We start from the raw sequence: 11,567 nt of genomic DNA on the forward strand, positions 1-11,567 counted from the left end.
ACTGAGTTACTTGATGTATCAGTGACATTCTGTGTATGAGTGTACAACTGAGCTTAAACCCCCACCCCTCCCTAAAGCAGATAGACCTGACACCCACATAAAAGTATGTACAGCCTGGCACAATGACTGCTACAGTATTACAAAGGTGATCACAGTAAGTTTACCTGCATGCTCCTCTGCTGTGGACACTGTGGCACCCACCTCCATGATGTATGGTGTGATGGATGCCTGGGAGCTGTCTTGTGTTCCTAGGTTCACCAGGAATTCCTCAGTGGCCAAGAGTGGTTGTTCTACTGCAGGCTCTCCACCAGTGAGGGCACGATCCCTGACTATATCAGCTGCTCTTTGTCATGCAGCATTCACCATGTCTGTTGCACAGTGTCGAACCTGCTCATATTTCCTGTCCTGGAGGTCACTGGCATTCACATCCCAGACAAGGTCTGCCTACAATGCATCCTGCTGTTCCTTGTTATGCCTTCCGCTGGATAGCAGGATGTAATGAAGCTGCCTTAGTCCTTCAAGTATTATTTCTTTCTCTGCATCTGAGAAGGGGGCATGGCATCTACGGTACATTATTCCTGAAAGACAACACAAGGGAACACATTACAGGATCAGATACGTGGACTTCCACTATGCACAGATACAGCAAGAACAAAATGGCCAGCACTATCCACTGCTTGCTCACACATGTCATACTCCACAGTGTGACAACATACTACATGTGTGAATACAACAGGCCCGAGATAATATCAATACTGAGGTATTTCCCTGTGTGCTATGAGAGATTCTGCTGTATGATCATACACCCAACACTCCAGTCTACTGTGGTGTGTCCCCTAAGGCCAACCACCCAATAATATGGCATAAGACTAGTGTCAGACAAATAGCAGTGTACTATTGCAACCACTATAAAGGGACAGTCCAACAACACCAGTGTGCCACAATGACAAAAGATAATGCAACCTTGAAGTATTGTCCGCTGTAGGTGTAAGACAGCAGAATATCAATAACAAGTCATTACCACAGATCTAAGACAGGCTTACTGCTGTAATCCCTATTCCCCATACCTCTATCCTCCCATCTGCATCCTGTTATACACAAAAAATAGTTACATACCTGGTGGAGTGTAGTCAATACGTCAATACGTCAATACCAAGCCTTGATGAGTTTATAATAAATAAATTAATAATTCTTTAAGTTCTGCTATACTATATATAACTTGGCAGTCTAGTTATAATATCAACACATTAGTTTCTATGTATATTTTATAGGTAAGCATGATCTATTTATATAATTATATGGCTATAGTCAATCTTATGGATTTTTATTAGGTTATAAAAAATGTTTTAGATAAAAGTTACAATAATGTTAATGTCAAAGTTAACTTTGACATTAAAGATATTGACATTATTTATACTTATGTATATATATATTATTTTTTATATATAAACATAACTTAAATTTTATATATCTATTAAATTTGATATTTTAAGGTAATAATTTGATTACTTGTTAGATAGTTTTTTATATAAATGGAATCTTTATAATGTAACCTTTGTAGTTTTTATAAGCATATACATTTTAATCATGGTTAAAATCAAGTAATGAATGGACGCAACATACATTAGTTTATGTATATTCCTGTACATTTATCTATACTCTTTACTATAATAAAAGGTCTTTTAGAAATAGTGCTATTAGGTCCATGTATTTTTAAATAAGGCAACTAGTTTCATGAATGGCGAACCTTTTAAATGAAATTGTTATTATTATTATATTAAATGTAGATATTTATGTAGGTATACGTGTTTTTAATTTTATTCATCTATGGTTTTAAGCTTCATATTTAGACATTTTTGCACCTTATAGCATCTGAACATTAGATATAGGGTTTTATTTAACTAATTAACTCCGTAAAGATTTGTCAGCCTGGTCGCCCCATTATGCACGTAACTTTTTGATTAGTAAGTTACCACTGTTAACTTGCCACACTTATATATTTTAAAACTCATTCTTTAAAGCTTCTTTACATTTAGATAGACCACGAATAGTAAGACTTATACGAGAGGGCATAAGTTATTTTGAATTTGTATGAATTATGCTGTTAAGCCCTAATCGTGTTTTTTACTATAACTGCGCTATGTGATTGTTTATACATTTGTACAATACTTTAAAACTTCAGTTAGTTCAGAAACAGAAATACCGTTTACAATAATTAAGCTTATATGGTATTACTATAGACAAATAAAGAAAAGAAAAGATTTTTCTTTTCAATAAAGTACCTTACAAATACTGCCCTAATGACAACTAATTTGTTTCCGGTGAATATTCGACTCTGGTATGATAGTAACCGGAACTTTTCTCAGTGTCAAGATAGCTAATATTTAGACTTGTAAGGGTGTGAAAGCACAGTTTCTGAATAACCGATGAATTTTTAAATGTGTATTTTGTTTTTTACATATGCAGGTTATACTATGAGTTGTTTATCAGCCCCTTTTTTAGTTGTTTTATAAAGACACATTATGAATGAACCTTCACTATTTGTTGATAATGCCGTTTTAAATAATAATTAATGCATCTAATTACATAGGTTTGGTTCTTAATTGTTGCATTATTTAAGTACTGTGTGTGGGATTTTTCATTGTCTGAAGAAGCGTGGCTGTGACCACGCGAAAGCGCTTACCTTTACCCACTGTGTTTGTATTAAAGAAGATTCCTATACTATTATTACGGCTACTGTTCGTTTTTTGGATTACTATCTGCAATTCAGCTTGTTATTTGACTACATCGTGGTGAGATCAGATTTCTGTGTTTAACAAAATACACAAAAAATAGTTACATACCTGGTGGAGTGTAGTGCTCCTCTGTTAAAATGTGCTACTAGTGATGTTTCACAAAGGCATGCTCTGTGTGAGGAAAGTCTCATAGAGAATGTTTCCCCATAGCCATCTGCTTGCATTTTTAACATGCTTCTCATTAGCAGGTAATTGCCTCTAAACCAGTCTGTGGCTCTGATATGCTAACTGTAGCCAAAACAGCTGAATTGCACTATCATTAGCCAGTAACATGCAACCATGGTGCAATATATAAGGGCTTCATGTAGACCAGGGCCCTTTTTTTATCTGTTGAGATGGACATTACTGGGCTGAGGAGACTACATCATCATAGAGGGTAGGTCTGTAGCAGAAACCTTTTCATAGAGCTGTGTGTACCACAGGCTGCAGCTGCTGCTGCAGGTAATAGATATAGGCAAAGAGTGTGAACACTTTGGAGGACAACAAGTTGTAGGTGTATCTGTGTCCTCTGTGTCAGCCTTGTTGTAGAGGCATATCCAGCATGAGGGTAACCTTTACACTCTAATTAAGGCATGTGTTTAAGATACGTATGTTAGGCAACTGTGTCAATAACAGAGTACTAGGTGACGTACAGTAATGCAATACAGATATGTGAAGTGTGCCCTTACCTAAACAAACCTGTGACTTCCACACTGAAAAGAAGTTATTTAATTTGCAAAGCTTTGTGTGGATAAAGAGTGCATGAATCATTCATTTATTGATGTCTTCACAATAATGTAATTGAAATGCAACACAACACTGGATTTTAACCCAGGACTGTGTGTGGCAAAAAGCACTGTATGCAAGGCATTTAACAGACTGAGCTACCGAGTCACTGCTACAGCAGGTGTATATGCAAGATACACATGCACACATACAGGCTGTGACAAACATTTTCTACATTCATCAGTATGTGCATGGCTTTATATGGATGTATTTCTGCACCAGAGTCCCAGCTGAACATGTATTTTGCCACTAATGTCTTAGCAGTTGACTTTCTACATGTTGCTGATAAAAGGGCACATTTACCTGCTATCACAGGCCTCTCTTACATCCATTATCATGTCTTTGGCTGTCTAGTGGTGTACTATTGCACCAGAGTCCAAGGTACATTCTCATGTTTTCCATTACATTTTATTCCAGTTTGTGTAGTGTGGTGTGGTACGCAGCTCCACTGAAACATCCCTAATGTCTGTAATTGGTAAGTACTATGTTTTGTTTAAACCACTTGCTGCAATTAAGAGTTGCATAGTGTGGTGGGTTAATGCAATGTGCTGCAGGTGTGATGGGCTCGAGTTCAAATATGGCAAAGGTGTTTATTTTGTACATGTGTCTTACAATGTTATAAACACATATAGCCATTATACCTGTATTTAGCTGAGCTTAGCAAAGCTGTACGATGTGGTGCATCTTGCAGTGCCACGCTAAAAAATATAAAGAAAAGGGGAGATAGGAAAGTGGTAAAATGGGGGCAAGCAGGGGGAAAAACACAGGGAAAGGCAGGGAAGGATGTGCAGAAAGGGTGTAGGAAAGAACCATAGCTATCTATTTCTTGTACAGAAACAACTCTGCACTTTGATAGAATTTGTAGATGAATTTGGACTCAAACCCCAGAGAGAGGGGTGAGGACAGCATAACTGCATTGTCAACACAATTGGACCAAATTACATGTGTCCAGTGGACACTTGTGCGAAATGGAGATTTATGCACGGGACACAATTTTTCTTTTTTGGGACAGGTGCCCATTTTTTTTTTTTATTTTTTATTAAGATGAGAGTAGAATGTTGGGGAAGGGACTTAGGTATGTGTAGGGAAGGTAAGTTGGGTAGGTGAGAATGCATTTGCAAACAGACAAGACAGACAAAACAACATACAGGGGCGGTGTGTGTCAAATGAGGGGGTGAACATCTTAGATAGGGAAGGTGTTGTGGAATTCAAGTCCCATGTGCCTCCAGATGGCAAAAATGTGACTCACATCCCCATCCATGGGACTGTCTGCACTGCTCATTCACTGCCCTGAGGGTGGCAGTGCTGGAGTCTGGGCACAGAGGCAAGGATGCCCCACCAGGTTGGCCAGCATGTTCTTAATCCGGTGCAGGCAGCAGTCATAGCCCTGGTGGACTATCCTGCACACCAAGACTGGATGCTCAGCCTGGGTGACAACTCCCCATCTGCCTCTGCTCCCAGAGGGGAGCCCATCCCTCTCATATGGGGTGGCACTACCCAATGCCAAAGATATTGCAGGGGTAGCAGAGGGGGGCACCACCAATCTGAGTCCCAGATGTGCTGGGACCTGGTGCCATGGTCGGCTGAGGCAAGGTAGGTGTACACCTGAAGAAGCCTATTTGGTGAAAGGGCTTGTGTTTTGTGTTTTTTTGAACAATAAATGTTTTAAAGCCTGGAGCCTTACCTCAGTTTTATTTCTGCTGTTTTTATAAGTTCTACTTTTCTTCTGAGGTACCTGGACATAGTTGGAATCTTTTTACTGCTATTCTTATTGATTTTAAAACTCTGTGAAATCTAAACACAGTGTCTGGTCCCATGTGCTACCTCACTCATATACCTTTTATTCCTGGGGAGAGAGAAATCTGAGCATTGTGTGACTGATAGTGTGCTGGAGATAACCTTGAACCATACTATGAGTTGAGCAATACAAGTTACAGGACATTCTTTTTGCATTTTAGAACTATTACAGTGTTATAATTGACTGCAGTAACAGTTGAACACACATGCATGGAATACAGCTGTACTGCATATATTAAAACAGTTTTATTTTAGTATCAACAATGCTGATGAACATTTTGCATTGTTATTGCTTTGAAATATCTGTGAAATACACACACAATATCAGCCCATGGAGTGGGCTGCCTCACCCATATACCTTTGTTACCTGTAGTAGGAGGAACAGAGAGCATTATGTGACCAATATTGGCCTGGAGACAGCCTTGGACAGTACTATGAGTTAAACAGTACAGTTTGCAGGCCATTACTTTTGCATTCTACAGCTATTACAGTGTTACATTTGACTGAAGCAAAATTACCATAGACAAGCAATGCATACACCTCTACTGCCATGGTTATAACACAGTCTTGCTGAACACCATTTTGTTTACTGTTATTGGTATTATTTATTGTTTATTGAACTTCAGTTGGTATTGTTCATATGTTGCATTGCAGCTCTAATTGCCAATTTATTGCACTACAGTTCTACTTGCCCATTTATTGCACTACAGTTTTTCTTGTGTATAATTTATTGCAGTAAATGCTTTAGCCTTTCTTGATTATTGCACTGCAGTTAGCATACTAAATCCATACTCACCACACTCACAATGCAACCTGGCCAGGCACCCTATATGAGACTTGACATTGCGAGCCCTCTCAGCTGTAGCTGTTGGGAGACAGCATACCATTATGCATACCAGTTCTGCAGACATTCATCTTGCATATTGGTAAAACAGAGGAAAAATGACTTACATATTTGTGGACATGCTCTAGCCTCTTGGACCCAGGTGTCCAAGGTTCCCATCTTTCTCCTTTTCAGGTCATCATAATGATGATGACACTGCTCACCTGTGCAGGGGATACCAGTAGCACTGATGAGCTCCCTGGCCAAACAGTCCCAGGATTATGCCTTACACTCCAAGCCTTGGAATCTGTCCTGCATCAGCCAGGGTTCATGGTTTTTAACCAGGAGCCCAACCATGATCCTGGATTCCTGAATACCCCACCTCTGCACCCAAAAGCATACACCTTTGCCAACATTGCCAGCCATACCAACAGTTGATTGAACTCCAGTGAATGATGCAGAATTCTCACCTACTGGACTTAATATAGGCTGTTTTCCTGCCTTTACACATAATTGAGCAACATTCAAAAAACGGACCTTCACGTAGCTGCCCGACAAACCAGCTAAGTGAAACCAAGCAGTGTGAAAACTTGCAGAACCATGGTTTTAGAGAGGTTTAGCACCTTGCAAACATTGATAGCCGTTAGCATGTTTATGTACTGCTTAGCATGAATGAGCAGTGCTTAGCAAAGCACAGCAGTGTCAAAATTCACAACAGTTTAATGAAATTAAAGAAAAATATTACATTAATTTACAGACATATTCTGCCTATTATGGACTTGAACCCAGGACCTACTGCAGAAAAGATCACAACTCTACCCATGTAGCTAGATGGGTGTTATAAAAACTAGCATCACTTCACATATGCTATTAGGCTACTTGGTATTGCGCCGCACCACGCAAACATGCTTAAACACATCTATGAATAAATAATTAATTACATCCATTTTCTATTTTTGGATGTCTGACAGGTGTCAGCTATGTATGTATAAGCTCCACTTGGCTCTGTTCAGCTCCGCACTGTACAAACAGCAATTGAAAAAAAAAAAAGAAAAAAATTTAGATATGATATTTACATCCAGTTTCTATTTTTAGATGTTTGGCAGGTTTCAGCTGTCTATATGTGAGCACAGCTTGGCATTGCTGTGCTCTGTGCTGCACAAACATGCAGTTAAAAAAACATAAAACATCATAAAAATGACATATTATACATCTGACGCACTTTACAACATTACAACAGTGGCGGAGAGCATTACAGGGAGCTTCGCACTCATCTGTAGTCACGGGTAGACTTTAAACCTCTCCCTATGCTGATTCAATATCCATGTTCCTCAGCTCCCCACCAGCAGTGCACTATCACTAATATGCATGGTGTACTGCCAAGGGGGAACTGTGGCCGTCTACATGGATACATTCCATGTAGGCTCTACATGGAATTTATTAAATCCTGGGGCGTAATTTTACAATCTTCAAAAATAATACAAAAACATCTACAGTTTAAATAATTATACCAAATTAGACATGTTGTGAAAAATTGGTTAAGAATAGATACAACTTATGTAACAATGATTTCATATTTAGAGAAATTTTAGCCAGTTTAGTTACAAACAGGAATTGCAATATGAAGTAAGAGAAAAAAACAGGGTTACAGTATATTTAGAAAGAGAGTCAGAGAGAGAAATTTAAGTAAGGAAGTGAATGAAGTAAGAGAGTAAAGAAGGGGGAGTGAGGAGGCATAAGGTATGAATAGGTCCTTGTTCATATTTAGGGATATAGTTTATACTGGGTTTAAGCAAGAATCAGATTTTGGCTCGGAAGTTTTTCAGCATGGTTTTAAAAGACTGGAGGGAGAGTATTGACCAGATGGATACAGGTGAAGAGTTGCATGCCTTAGTAACATGGTATAAGCACAGACCATGCCCAGCAAATTTGATAGGTTTGTGGACAGAGAGGAGTTTTTGGTCATTGGATCATAATGACCAATTGAGAACATAGTTGTATAGAATGGTATTTAGTGGTGGACAGGTAGATGGATGCTGGATAATTTTATAGATGGTAAGAAGCTGTGTATATGTTAGTTGATGTGGTAGTTCTAACCAGTTTAGACATTTTAGTGCTACAGTGGTGGGTTCTGAAGGGGTATTTGCTGCAAATTTAGATACTTTATTATAGAATTGCTCAGGTTTTGCTTTTTGTGATGCCTGGAGGTTAGTGAAGATAGGAGAACCATAAAGTAGTGAAGGGAGGAGGTAAGTAGTGGAAGTGAAGTTTTAGGTGCATTCATGAGAATGTTTTTGGCTCTATACAGCATTCCTTTTTTGTGAGTTTTCTTTATGTAGTTTTGTATATGTAGGTCACATTTAAGAATATCACCCATTATCATCCCTAATAATTTGAAGTGATGAGAATTGATTTCAGTGGTTGTATTATGAAGAATGAGGATTTTACATTTTGTTTTTTCATGAGAGAGGGATTTGGGTAAAAAAAGAAATGTTTTTTTGAGGAGGGGTTTGAGCTTGAGTTGTAAGTTGCAAAGCCATGTTTTACTGTCTGTTAAAGCTTCCTGAGTACTTTTTTGGAGGTGTGCCAGGTTGTCTGATATGCATATGAGTGTAGAGTCATCTATGTATTATTAGTGAGGTCTGTTGTTTGGATGTGTGGAGAGTGTTGGTTAGAATGTTAAAGAGGAGGGAGCTACAGATAGAGCCTTGTGGTACATCAGTGGTAACTGGAAGGTATGTAGAGAAGGAAGAGTCCCATTTTACTGCCTTATACCCATTGGATATGTGGCTATTGAACCATAGAAGGGTGGGCTGAGAGACACCTAATGAGGACATTTGAAGTATAGGTTTGCTGAGCAAACTGTTTTGAATGCTTTAGACAAGTCTAGAAATAAGGAGGCAACCAGTTTGCTATCTCTAGCTTTATTATCAGTATTTGTAAAGTTTAGAAGTGAAGTGTTAGTACTATGGGAGGGACAGAAGCCATGTTGTGTGGGAGAAAAAAAGTTCTTCGTGCAGGAGATAGTTTAGCAATTGTTTCTGAATACATTTTTAAGTATTTTGGTGAGCTTCTAAAGTTATAGATGTCTGTTGAATTTCCACCTTTGTGTAGAGAGATAATTTGCGATTTTTTTTTCTACAGAGAGAGAGAATGTGGGATTCCTGGACTGGCCTATTTATAAGGAATGAGACAGGATTGACAATACTATTAGTTATTATTTTAAGGTATTTGCTTGGAAGGTCATGAGCTGTAAGAGAGCATCGCTTGAGTTTCTTTAAGAATTGTTTTATATATGAGGTCAATGCAGGTTTGAAGGTGAAAGTGGATATGGTGATATGTGGCTGCTGGCAGGGTTGGGATTAGATTTTGGGAGTCCTTGGTCAGATACACTATACTATCTATGAAATAAGAGCTGAATTCAATTGCAGTTTTGAGCAATGAGTTATTGGGAAAGGGATTAAGGTTGAAATTTTGGCCAGGATATAAGATTTCTTTAATGGCTGCCCAGAATGTTTTAGGGTTATGTTTTCTATTGCTCTGAATGTTGTTAAAGTATAGCTTTTGGTCTTCAGTTATTTGCTTTTAAGTATGGTTGCAGAGGATTCTGAAGTTTTCAAAAAATTGTGACGTTTTATATTTTTTTCATAATTTCCATGTTTTTTTCTCTATCCTACATTAACATTCTACTCTTTTTGAAAAGCCAAATTGCATTATTTGTTTTTTGTCTCTTCCTGCCAGGAGGCAGAAAAGTAGCTGGTTCAGCCAGTGCCTTGGGGCAGTACTATGAACAAGCACCTCAACCCTTTAGAACTTCAAGTGAACAGCAAAAAAATATTCACTGTAATAAGTCGATTGCAAAGATCAGCTTATTACAGATAATACTGTGCCCCCCCCATCTCTTCCTTTTAAGCTAAAAAAAAAAAAAAAGAAAAAAATGGATGCTCCTTCTACTAGCACACCAAATAGGTGGTCAGGTGCATGACACATCCCTCATTCCTCCTTCCCCAGCCATTCAGATTCCATTTCTGCACTCTGGCCCCAACTCTCCTTCAACTTATTTTAATAAAAAAGTCTTCTTTTTATAAACAGAGCCCAAAGGCATGCATGTTTTAGTTTAAAAAAATATTTTTAAACTGCAGTAAACTGCTTGCTACAAATGTAGCAAAACGTTGTGATAGTTTGTACCCTGTCTGCATGGTGCACTACTGTGTTCATGTTTTAATTTTAGAAAAATCTTCTTTTTAAACTGTAGCAAACTATTTGCTACAAATGTAGCAAACAATTGGTATAGTTTATACTCTGCCTGCATGGAGAGCTACAGCAGTAGCACGTGCAGGTTTTAGACCACATATTGAGTGTTACAGCACTCAGATTTGAGAACAAATACAATACTAGCTTTTAAAAGCCAGTATTGCATTAAAGAGAGAGTGGAATTTGCTGGCCACACCCTCAACACTTTGCACCTGGGGCAATTGCCCCACTCAACCCACCCTAGCTATGCTACTGCTAGGAGGTGCAAGGCTATTTAGGAAATTTGGGAAAGTTATCCTGAGTTAATTTACAGCATCATCTAAGGGGTGAATTTTTAGGATGTTTCATTTAATAGATGATAGGGTTGTCATGAGTATTTCTGGGTAAAACTTGGACAGGTTGTGTGCTGTTTTGTAAGTATGCTGTTTAAGTGACTGTGTGAGATGTCTGGTAGTAAATCTTGGGAGATGATCAGTGAAAGAGTTTTATATGGCATTTTAAATTTATTGTTTTGAACATTTTTCCAGTAAACAATAAAACAAAATGCATGCATTAACAATGACAAAAGTTACCAGTTCTGAATATTTCTATCATAAAAGTCTACTCAAGCTTCTACAATCCACCAGTATCAGTAAATATGCACAATCTCTGCAGAAGTAAAAGTCATCTAAATATTTCCACATTAAAGAGATTTGTAACTAATGAAGAGGTTGCTGCTAGCAAACAACTTTATATTTCATTGTTTCATCTACAAATAAAGTGCATGTTGCCGTTGAGGAATAAATTGCCAATCTTACAATAAAAAATGATAAGCTAGTAATATTGCAATAGGGAATGGATGGCAAACTGATAACAGGTTCATCCTTACTAGGTATCTCCACCAATGAGGACATTCACAGTACTGCAGCATCCACCCCCTTTAAAAGTACAACACAGTACAGTATCAGCAATGCATCTATATATTGTGGGAGTAGAGCCCACAGCCGTCAGGATCAAAAGCAAGTATTCTACCTGTTGTGCTATTAACAATACAAGCAGACTCAGCATAAGCAGCATTAAACTTCTCTTCAAGCTCTCAGCTCCTTGTAAAATCCACTCAACACTCAACTGTATCTCTCAACTTTGAAGCACAA

Source organism: Protopterus annectens, chromosome 6.part0 (assembly GCF_019279795.1).
Source record: "Protopterus annectens isolate FY-2018-M chromosome 6.part0, PAN1.0, whole genome shotgun sequence".
Lineage (NCBI taxonomy): Eukaryota > Metazoa > Chordata > Ceratodontiformes > Protopteridae > Protopterus > Protopterus annectens.